Here is a 12,614-nt window from a genome sequence, read left to right as displayed (position 1 = left end):
CTGGGTCTCTATTAAGAAAATTTCGGCCTGTGCCAAGGAGGCCTAGGGTTTCTCCTATTCCATCCTGTAATATTTTCAGGGTGTCTGCTTTGACTCCAAGGTCTTTGATCCATTTGATCCATTGGAGTTGATTCTAGTGCAGGGTGATATATAAGGATCTAGCTTTAGTTTTTCTACAGGTGATTAACCAATTTTGCCAGCACTATTTACTGAAGAGGCTGTCTTTCTTCCATTCTATTTTTTTTAGCTCCCTTATCGAAGATTAGGTGGCTATAGGTCTTTGGGTTCATTTCTGGGTTTTCAATTCTATTCCATTGGTCCTGAGGTCTCTTCTGTACCAGTCCCAAGCTGTTTTGATTACTATGGCTTTGTGATAGAGTTTGAAATTTGGTATTGATATTCCTCCAGCACTGTTCTTTCGGTTAAGGATTGTTTTTGCTATTCAGGGTCTTTTATTGCTCCATATCAACATTGAAATTCCAACTCACCCCAGTTAGAATGGCTGTAATCAAGAACTCTAATAACAACAGATGCTGGAGGGGATGTGGTCAGAAGGGAACCCTACTGCATTGTTGGTGGGAGTGTAAACTTGTTCAACCACTTTGGAAAGCAGTATGGAGGTTCCTCAAAAGACTCCACATAGAGCTCCTCTATGACCCAGCAATCTCACTTTTTGGCATTTACCCAAATGATCCCAAACAAGACCATACTAAAGCTACCAGCACAACTATGTTTATTGCGGCATTATTTACCATAGCTAAGATATGGAACCAACCCAGATGCCCCTCAGTAGATGAATGGATCAAGAAAATGGGGTATATATACAATGGAATTCTATGCCTCCATCAGAAAGAATAACATTGCCTCATTTGTTAGGAAATGGAGAGACTTAGAAAAAAAATATATTAAGTGAAGTAAGCCAGGCCCAAAGAAACATAGGTCCCATGGTTTCCTTTATTTGTCTGGGACAAGTAGAAAATGTCAAAAGCTGTGTACATCTGACCAGATAAGATGAAGTTAAGCGAAGTGAACCCCAACATAGGGACACAAGTGTTTTTTTCTTTCTTGCTATTGTTTCTAACGTATTTATATGGTACCATGTGATTTTTTTGTTGCTTTGTATGTCCCTCCCTCATGGTATAACCCTTATTTTCACTGTATTTGATGTTGGTATAATTTGGGGAGGGGAGGGGAAAAAACAAAATGTTTAAATATGGATACAGGTGGACCCATTGCAACAATAAGATGTAAAAGACATTATTTTGAAAAATGAACTTTACAATTTAGGCTGGGGGTGGGGAGAGTGTAGTTGTGGTGGAGGGTAGGGATGGTTGGGGAAAAACAAAGGAGAAGGCAACAATGTTGGATAAGAAATGTACTCATTACCTTGCTCATGTAACTGTAACATCTCTGTACAGTATTTTCACAATAAAAAAACTTACTTAAAAAAAAACCTTAGAATTTGAGCTACATGAATTTGAGCTACATTGTTTCTCATACCAAAAAAAGAAAGAAAGAAAGAAATTATCCCAAATTTCCAAAGACATTAGAATGCACTGTATTGGCCAATGATGTGGCAACTTTATGACAAAAATAACTAACACTAAGCTGTGGGGGAGGGGGGATAAACTGGACTGTAGTATAATAGATGGGCACTTGCATAGCATGTACAAGGCCCAAGGTTCTAGCCTCAGTACCACACAAAAAAAAATTAGAGAAAAATAATAATGGTTAACACAGCTTGAAGCAAACCAAATATTGAGTTTATAATGGTGTTTTTAAAAACTCACTTGTCACTTTTGGAGGTTGCTAGGGAACCAACACATCCTTCAAAAACTTTTTAAAATTTATTGTTTTAAAATGAGAAAGGATCAAGCATTTATCTTGCATTTCCTGTACTGCCTGAGGCAAGGGAAATAATTAATGTGGAGAGGAGAGCTCTGGAAGAATGGCTCTTAGGAAAGGCAGCAAGAACATGAGGCTGGCACTGCTTGGCAAACCCTAATGAAACCAAGAGCTGTGGACGGGTGCGAAATCTGCGATGTGAGAGGTTGATGGGACATTTCTGACAGACAGTCCTACCAGCAGTGCTAAATCCATCAATTATTTGTAACTTTACAGGAAGAACCAGAAATTGTGTTCTTCCAATAAGAGGCCACCAAAGCACGTGGCACCATTTCTGAAAGGTTACAGGCATGTTCTGCATTTAGGAAGGGCTGAAGAGGGGCTACTGTCCCCATGAGAGTATAATGGTGATGACAAAGTCCTCTAGCCTGGTGACACTGAAACTGTCACGGCATCAGAGTGTAAAATATTACTTGTGTGAATATGGATTCCAGTGCCAACACACCTACTATGCTACTAGTCACATGGGCATACAACATCTAAAATTATGTCTAGTACTTAAATGACCATTAATGACTTTTACATTCTGTGCTTTTTGTCAAGATTGCAGTGTTCTCCTGTTTATGAAAGCATTTGCTATACTTGATGACTTAAGAATGAATGTGTGCTTGCAACCTCTACCCAGGTCAAGAAATGGAACATAATCAGCTTTCAGAAGCTTCTGTTATAACCTTTTTAAATGTCTTTTTCAAATATGACCACTTTCCTGATGCAAAAGATGCTATTTTTTTCAAGACAGAGTCTACTACATAGCACAGGCTGGCCTTGAACTCTCAGTCCTCCTGCTTCAGCCTCCTGAATGCTGGGATTACAGAAGTATACCACCATATCCCACTATACTGTGTATGAAATCCATTATGACACTAATATGTTACCTGAATGAGAGTTGATAATATGTCCATGAATTTCCCTAAGTAGAAAAAGTATGCTATAATATTTACATATGTGCTGTTCCTTTTGTTGTTGAGTAAATGTATTTCAAAAGCAAAAGATAAAACAATAGTGTTTGCTATAAAACAGCATACCATCCTCATGATTCCATGTTTTCTAGGTATGTGGTATGACTGAGCTAGACCACATAGATTCATGTAAGTGCAAGCTAAGATGGTCATACCACAGGGATACCACCCTGTGATGCAGCTCATGGGCATACCCTCACCCATTGGCAATGTATGCTTGGATTAAAAAAATAACGGAATCCAAATCTGATCAACCTTCTGGATTTCACTATAAGTTATAGAAAATGCAGAGGAGGGGAGAGTGGGATGCATATGCACAAGGAGATGTGGTCATATCAAGAGGAAACCAGAAGCTGTAAGGAAAAGTGGCCTGCTTTTTTGCAATAAAGAGATAAATAGATAAATGCTAGGCCTAGATTTGCATGAATGACTTCTATGGTCCAATGGAGAAGTTCCATCTAATAGATACTTAATGATGTTATGGGATTCTTGTTAAAATGTTTCAGTATGATAATAGTAGCGTGGTGTATTTTTAAAGAGACCTCTTATCTTTTAGAGATACATTTGGAATATGTGTGTGGTTGAAATAACCCGAAAGGGCTGGCCTAAAGTAGGTCATTACTGAAGCTGAGTTAACAAATGCAACAGATTCTGGGATTTCTATTCTTGCATAGGTTTGAGAAATATGGGGGTGGGGTGGGGGGAGGTGAGTGCTCATGCGCATGCACATGCTTCTACTGGGGCTTGAGCTCGGGGCTTCATACTCTCGAAGGAGAGTATGCTTTTTTGCTCATCAGTGGAGCTCTACCACGTGAGCCACATCTCCATTTTCAGCTCTTTGCTGGTTAATTGGAGATAAAAAGCCTTGTTGATTTGTCTACCCAGGCTAACTGTGAACCATGATTCTCAAATCTCAGTCTCCTTAGTAATTAGGACATAGATGTAAGCCACTCAGCTTGGTGATTTTAAATTTTTTAGTCACTGAGTTTTAGCAAGGACCATGGATCCAACTAGCTCCAGCTGTCCCAGACTCCAGCCACCTTTGATGGAGATGGGGTGATTCACACATACCTGCCTGGATCACTACATGCCCAACCTGGTGATTCGTGATGGGGTAGGAGGGCAATGAAAGAAGCCTTTCTAGACGAGGTAACACCTGGTTTGAGCCCTAAAGTGAATGTCTCCCAATGGAAGGATATAGTTGTTAGGAAAGGGGGACTGGTGGAGCAGGGACACTCATCAGAAAGATGATATCCCTGAAGCCTGGGAAAGGACTAGATATGGATGGGATTTAAGTGGACTCAGGGAGGCAGGTAGATACTAAGGGTGTTCGTTACTGGGCTGGGACATATCAAAGAAGGCAAGTCAGGGGTGAGAACTGGCAGCCAAGGAGGTCAGCAGAGGGGAATAACAGGAGTTTAATAACTTCTGGACTGTCCCATCACTACGTTACCTTCCCTGTCACCAAGAGTATGCAGTTTATACACAATGAAAGCCTTTTCTTCATTCCTATAAGATACCAATGAAAACCGTGAAAGATGGCATTTTCTTCATCAGAAAGGTGAAAGTTCTTCCCAAGGGCTGGGAATGGCTATGTTGTCTTCCAGGTAGAGACAGTCAGGGGTGCTGATGCTTAAAAAATAAGCTACAACTAAGCAGGGCATCAGTGGCTCATACCTGCAATCCTAGCCACTCAGGAGGCTGAGATCTGAGGGTCAAAATTTGAAACCAGCCCATCAGGAAAGTTTCATGGGACTCTTATCTCCAACTAACTACCAAAAAAGCCAGAAGTGGGGCTATGGTTCAATCAGTAGACCATTGGCCTTGAGTATCCAGGCCCTAAATTCAAGCCCCAGGACCAGTACAAAAAAAAAAAAAAACTATAATAGCCAGGCACTGGTGGCTCTTACCTGTAATCCTAACTATTCAGGAGGCCAAGATCTAGCCTGGGCAGGAAAATTTGCTAGAATCCATCTCCAAAATAACTAGTATAAAGCCTGGCTGTAGGCAGGTCTCAAATGGTAGAGTGCCAGTTTAGGAAGTATGAGAACTGAGTTCAAACCCCAATACTGCAATCACTCGATCAATAAAGGGCTGTTTTAATGTAAACACTGATTCCTTGTATCTAAATCCAGGTTTTCCCAACAATACTGATGCTGAACTGCTTCTCATGTGCTAACTTGACAGCCATGTATCTTCTTTGATGAAAGGATTATTCAGACCTTCTGCCATTCATTGAAGGATTTGTTTGGTTTTTGTTTCTCAGCTTAGGAGGAAAGCATTCGGTCTTTCCATCACTGAGTATGAGGTAAGATGTTGGTTTTCATAGGTTCTTTTTTTGGTCCAGTTGAGTTCTTCCTTTCTTCCCTTTTATTCTTAGTTTGCATATGGCTTTCATCCTAGACAGGTGTTGCATTTTGTGACACTTTTTCCCCTTCGGTTCATCTTGCTCCATCAGTTACTATGTGAGTTTAATTGATTTTTTTTCAAATGTTAGACCAGCTTGAATTCCAGGGAGAAGCGCCATTTGATCTTAATAGCCTAGCTGCTATCCACATTACTGGATTCAATTTATTAAAATATGTCTTTGCATTTTATGTTCATGAGGTGTGTGTTCTTTTTCTTATAATGCACCTCTCTCTAATTTTGGTATCAAAGTAATCCTGACTTCATAAAGTGAATTGGAAAAATAGCCTCTTTTAAAATTTTCTGGAAGAGTTTATGTAGAATTGACCTTGCTTCTTCCTTAAATCCCAGTCATTATCACTTGATAATTACCCTCACTGGGACTTGCTATGTTTATGTCCTCTGCCCATCCACATGTCTTTAAACTGTTTAAAAACTCCAGAGAAAGGATTCTGTAAAGAAATGTTTTGTGTGTTTATGTGCCAGTATTGGGGTTTGAACTCAGAACCTGGATGCTTCCCTTGAGACTTTTCACTCAAGGCAGATGCTCTACTACTTGAGCCACAGCTCCACTTCCTGCTCTTTGGTGGTTTATTGGAGATAAGAGTCTCACAGACTTTCTTACCGGGCTGGCTTTGAACCACTATCCTTAAATCTCAGTCTCCTAAGTAGCTAGGATAACAGGTATGAGCCACTAGCACCAGGCTTGTAAGGAAACTTTTAATCCCTATCATGACTGCAAGCCATATTGTCTGTCCTCCAGCTCTGACAGTTTAGAATATTTTTTAATTTTATTTTATGGTAAGGGTGATGTATAGAGGGGTTACAATTACATAACCAAGGTAATGAGTACATTTCTTGTCAAACATTGTTACCCCCTCACTCATGTTCTAGTTCTGAACATCGACCAGAGTTGCCTCACACGGTTCCTAGACTCTGAGGGAACTGGCAGATGGGCCCCTTCCAGTATCGAGGCCCAACTCTGGGTGTGAATGGCCTGGATACTGGAAGGGACCATGGAAGCTGGAAGTATCTCCACCCACTGGAGGCAGCACACAAGATGAGGACAGGCTGGCCACTGAGACGGCAGTGTGTTCCTCCACATCATGCTAGGTGCACAGCAGTATGTGTCTAAGATATGAGCCTGGCCCAGCACCTTTCTGTCCCAACAAAAGTAGTCAAGATTGAGCATGGCAAAACAACCCACTGAGCACCACAGGAAGAATCAGTGGCAGAGTCATGCTAGAACCCTGTCTCCTAACTCCTGTCCCTAGCCTGCTCAGTAAGATATACCTGAGAAGCCCTCACCCAGGTCTCTTGCTTCCCAGCTCCCTTGGATTCTACCAGTGAGGAGCACTAGCAAATCATACAGACAAAGGAGATCAAGATCAGGGGACCTAGATGGCTCCCTCCTGGTTGGGCCCTGGAAGTCATGGATTCCATCCAGCAGCCACTGTCCATACTTTACTTTGAGTCCGGCTCCCATGACTGTTTGGTCCTCCTTCCCTCTGTGGCTCTGGTTTGGTAATGGCTTCACCACTGTGCCTCAGCGCCTCAGTGCCTTACATCCTAGTTATAGCCTTTAACTCCATGCATCTCTCAAATACTGCTTGAACTTACATGGGTCTTCAGAAATCCTTTACATGACTACCCGTCTTTCACCTACTAACTCTCTCCATGTTTAATGCCACAAGCCCCTAAGAAAAGGCTTCATGCTCCTACCTACAAAGACAGTGAGCCCCAGCATCCACAGCACTTCTTGGTTGGTGCCATTTGTTTCCACAGGAAGGTGCATCCCATCTGCGTATCACAGAGCCAGACTCTGCAGCTGCTCTCTGGACAGACACCTTGTTTCTGCCCCCTCTAGGAGTACAACTTGCCCCAACATGGAAGACACCTGCCTCCCCCAGGAGATCATTTTGCACAAAGGAGAAAGCAGTGGTACTTATGTGACTAGAGCTGTAAGTGGCTCTTTCCCATGAAGTACAAAACCCAGAGAGGATTCCAGAAGCATCTCTAGGACATTTAGAAACTTAGCAGATTCCCAGAAAGGGCAGACAGCCCTGACCACAGCATACACATCCAACTAAACCACCAATGGCTGGGAGTACCTGTTCAGGCAAGTCTAACGTAAGGATGATTCTAGTCTTGATAAGGAAACAAATGTGCATTCACATGTGCACACACATGTCCACAGCCAGAGCCTGGGCTTCAATTTGCTCGATCGTTACTGATAACTGTAGACACAGCAGAGGAAAGAAAAGGGAAATAAAGACATGCCACATTCAGAAAGATGTGGGTTGCTGGGTTGAGCCTACCTGCTTTGGAAACCACAGATTTAAAAAGCTGCCATGGTCCCTGATTTAACACTTCTTACATCAGCAGAGGTCACCACACCTGAGGCTCCAGAGGCAGAGCTGGGCCTGGTGGCCAGTGGAGTGATGTGAACTCGTTCTTCCTGCCAGCCAAGCTGAAAGCCAACTTGGATGTCACCCTGGACCACATAAACCCTCCCGCCTCCCACCAGCGCATCATAACATAGTATCAACCCAGAGGACAAAGAGAAATGTTTCTGGGAATCCAGCTGTCACTTACCAGATATTGGAGTGCAGTTTCCAAAGGGCAGTTCCCAGGAACTGCATGCTGTATTTATTCCTCATTTGAGGACTTATTAGATGGGTATTTGTTTACTCGTCTATTTGAGGAGGTTAGAAACAGGTAAGAAGGGAGGAAAACCAATATTTACTGAGGGCCAGCTATGGGCCTGGCATGCAGCCAGGGCTTGGATTGTTGTCTTATTTGCATGAAGTAGTTAGGCTCTGACTGTGGATGCTGGAAAATGATGACGAATGTGGGAATGAAGGTGCCCTGTTAACCAGGTGACAATAGATTGTGCCTGTAATCCTGACTCCTCAGGAAACTGAAATTTGAGAATCTGGGTTCAGTTCAGTCTAGATTCTTATCTATGATCTTCCAGCCTATACTCTTATCTCCAATTAACCAGCAAAAAGCCAGCAGTGGAGGTGTGGCTTAAGTGGTAGAGCACCAGCCTTGAGTGGAAAAGTTAAAGGAAAACAAGATCCTGAGGTTAAGTGCCAGTGCCTGCACCAAAAGAAAAAAAAAGCCTCATGTTTTCAGAGCCTGGAATAGCACAGAACGATATGTTCTATGGCACACACAGTGGTCCCCACAGTTGCAGTAGTAGCTCTGTGCTCCCCTCTCTACTGATGAGGGACTCCAGGCTCAGAGCATTGAAGAGATTTGCCTACCTGGGCTCACCAACTGAACTGCACTTGGCCTTGGCCTCGTACCCCGAGCTTCAGAGATTATCAGCCCCAGAATGAGAATGGGCTCCTCACATATGACTAGAGATGAGAGAACTTAAGGAAGACAGAGCAACTGGGGACAGGAGTGTGGTTGGTGCAGAACAATGGCCTTGTGACCTGTGGGGCTCACCCTCACCCCTCCTCATGCTTCTTGTGAGAGCAGCACCTTAGTCCAAGGTCTCAACAGTCACCTGGCCCTGAGATCAAGACAAGGGCTCCTGACAACATCATGAGGCTGGGGCCGTCGTTTCCCAGATACTGGGATAGTTTCCAAAGGGCCCATTTCCTGAGAGCGTATGGCCCTGAAAGGGTGACACAAGTTTAGGACTGTCACCTCCTCAGCATGGGACTACCAATGGCCCCTTCCTATGGTGAAAATTAGGTATCAGTGGTCATGATGTGTTAAGCAAGGCACAGGAATATACCCAGACTCATTAGCTTCTTCCCTGGCCCATTTCCTGGACTCCCCATGCATGTGTCTCTATCACCAGAACCATGACCTTCCAGACAGCCTTTGAACCCACAGAGCCTGCTGGTGAGGGGAGAGGCACAGGACATTTCTTCTTGCCAGCCAGGCCTGGGGCAGAGTAAGGGAAATAGGGGCAGGGACAAGGGCTCCAAAGGAGGGCAGTTAGCAGGAGCCTTAGTCTGGGTCCAGTTGGGCTCAGATCCTGGCCTGGTCAAGCCAGATGAGATGGCTCAAAGGAGGATGGAGGCCTACAAAACAGGGAAGTCATTGAAGATCAAAGCCAAAGGCCTAAGTGAAAGAACCAGGCAGAAGGAAACCAAGACACAGACTGGGAAACGTCAACAACCCTGCACCGTGGTGCATTCAAGCACAGCCACATGAATACACATGTGTGTACATGCACAGAACACGCACTGTCACCCTGCCATCACTGTGTCTTCAGGCCTCATAGATGTGAGTATCACCAGAGTCCCCTAGCAGCAGGGTTTAGCTTCAAGGGTGTGCAAGAAAGTAGAGAATCTCTAGATTGCAGTAGGTGGAAAGAATGGCATGAACAGGTACGTGCAGAGCTCAGAGCTCTAAGCTGGCAATAAAACAGGAGAGGGAACTGGACGTCAGTGGCTCATGCCTGTAATTCTATTTATATAAGGATGAGATCTGAGGGTCATAGTTCAAAGCTACCCCAAGCAGGAAGTTCATGAGACTCTTATCTACTATTAACCAGTAAAAAAGCTGAAAGTGGAGCTGTGGCTCAAGTGGTAGAGTGCTAACTTTGAGCACAAAAGCTCAGGGACAGTGCTTGGGTACTGAGTTCAAGCCCCAGGACCAGCTCACACACAAAAAAAAATAGGAGAGGGAGATTTTAAAAAAAACAACAGACCATGAATTGAGAAGACAAGGAGATTGTATAGGTTAGGTCTCTTTACAGACACCCTCTTATCCATCTTCACCTTTCTACTACCCTGAGAACAAGAAAGATCAACATTACCAGGTCTACCCAATCCTAGATCATGTGAGGGCTTGCACATTGAAAGCCACTCTGAGGGTCCCACTTCCTGAGTGTGAGTGTGTGAGGAGAGTATGTGTGGGGGGAGATGCTGTTCCTGAGCTCACTCCCTGGGACCACATGGCATTCCCCACTCTTCCTTGTAGGCTGATGGAAAGCAGGTTCTTGGAGTCATGGAGTTTGTCAGGGCTCACTTGGATTGTGGGCTTACCTTTCTCAGCATGCTTTGTCTCAAGACTCTCCATCTGGCTCTGGGGATCTGAGGTCAACAGATCAGATGGGAACTGTAAGATTCTCCCTGAGCCCAGTAGACATGTATTTTTTTTAGCAGCTTCTAGGTACAGAGTTGAGCCTGGGAACTGCAGGAAGGCATCTGCAGATGAAGACAAGGTAAGCCATACAATGAATGGTAGAGGTCAATTCACCAAAGGACATAAGAGTGGAAAGTACGGCACAGGAGATTTGTGGTCTGTGTGGGAGACAGTCAAAAGAAGAAGGATTTCATTCCCAGCTTTCTCAGGGTTTTGAGGAGTCATTTCACTGTTTCCTCTATACTCCACTTTGTGATTTCAATTGCAAAACTGGGATACTCTTTGGAAATTCCTCTCTCAATAGGTCAGTTACTCCAGGAAGGATGCTATGCTGGCCCCATATGACCTTTAGCTACCAAGGCCTCTCAGATTTGCTCATTTGTCCCTTGCCTGCCTTTCTTTGGCCAAGTCCCTGCAGCCCACAGTGCCCCACTATAGAATTTTCTAAACCCTGTTCTACATCCTAGATTATAGAGACTGGCTCTACTCTGCTACTACCCAAACGTTCTAGAATTTTTGAAATCCAGAAAGTAAAAGAAAGCTCTGACTCTCCATTTTGCATAAATTTACACACACACACACACACACACACACACACACACACACACCTATGGCCCAGCTTTCTTCCTTCCAGGCCTTAGATCTGGCAGACCTGTGGGTGAACCAGTATGGTTTTATACAAAGAGAAAATGTTTGGGGTCAATCTGGAGTCGACTGTCCTCAGTCACTTGTCCTTTCTGAGCCTCAGTTACCTCATACAAAATGTGCACGTCTTAAGGAGTTGTGAACTAGTCAGTTTTCCATTGCTGTAACAAAACATCTGAGACCATCCATTTATAAGTTCCAGAGGCTTCAGTCTGCAGGGGCTTGCCTTGGTTGCTTTGGTTCTATGATGAGGTAGCACATCACGGCGGGAGGACATAGTAGAAGAGGCCTGTTCACCTCATGGCAGCTGAGAAGCAATGAGAAAGAAGAATAGGCTTTGGCCCCAACACTCCTTTTGAAGGCACACCCCCAATGACCTAACTTTCTTCCGATAGGCCCCATCTCATAAAGGTTCCACTCCCTCTCAATAGTGCCACAGGCTGAGAACTGAGCCCTCACATAGGCCCTTGGGGGACTTTCAAGATCTAAACTATAGCAGGTCCTTTGAAGATAGCTAAGATAACAAGGGATTCAGGAGCCCTGTTTCCCTAGGGACCAGGGAGGGAAACTGCCTTAATTTATCATCTCTCCACAGGCTGCCTGTCAATATGTTAAGTCAAGATGAGCATATGATCTGGGGTTTCCTTCTACATGATCATCAAACTATCTTTTGATATCTTTAGATAGTATTCAGGAACAGCTAACCCTTTGCCAGAACAGATCTGAAAGCTGTGGGGAGATGTCTTCCTGCTCCCTTCCTGCAGCACAGCCCATTGTGGAGTCTTCCTGGGAACAGCAGTGAGCAGGAAGCTTATCTTACAGGTTGAGATGTGGGGAGCACCTTAAACTCAGAGATATGGGAAGTCTGGAAAATAAGTGCAGAGGAACCAATGAGGATGGACAGATGGGTGGAAGGGCAAGTCACCTGTCCCAGGACAGACAAACTTCCTGTGCCACATGCACCATGTGCTCCATTTAACTTTCTCAGGCTCAGAGCACATCTGATAATAGTTCCCTAAAAATTTTAGACTAATCCAGTGATTTCCTCATGCTTTGCACGGTAAAATAAAAAAGTAATGTTCCAATCAAGGCAGCATAATTGTCAGTTCATTTTTGTTGAAGATTTGTAGATCAGAGGACTCTATTCCTGCCCATGAGCCCCTCCCCAGTACCCCCAAAACTCACCCTACTGAAACAGGTTTCTGGAGGACAAGATGTAATAAACACTAAGCCACTCCATCTCTTTAACTATAAGCACAAACCTGTGATTTGTACCCTCAAAGGCACATGACGTTGCTGACATTAGTGCTAAGAGCACATTATCGTGTTCTGCATTTAAGTGTGGGAAGCTGATTTCTCTCTTGTAATTGCAAATTCCAAGTGGACTCTGTGTTCTTGCCAACTTGCACATCTCTAAACCCTGAGAAAACACTTGCAAGAATTCTTGGTTACACAGACAAGAATTGAACCCAGAGTGCTTGGGCCAGTGGATCTCCTGAGAAGGTGAATCCTGATGTCCTAGTTTAGTGTATAGAGCATGATAGGCAGGCATGCTCAGATGACCCACACCAGTATTCAAGCCCCAGG

Source organism: Dipodomys ordii, unplaced genomic scaffold (genome assembly GCF_000151885.1).
Source record: "Dipodomys ordii isolate 6190 unplaced genomic scaffold, Dord_2.0 Scaffold52, whole genome shotgun sequence".
Taxonomy (NCBI): Eukaryota; Metazoa; Chordata; class Mammalia; order Rodentia; family Heteromyidae; genus Dipodomys; species Dipodomys ordii.
Note: the sequence above shows the minus strand (reverse complement) of the source record.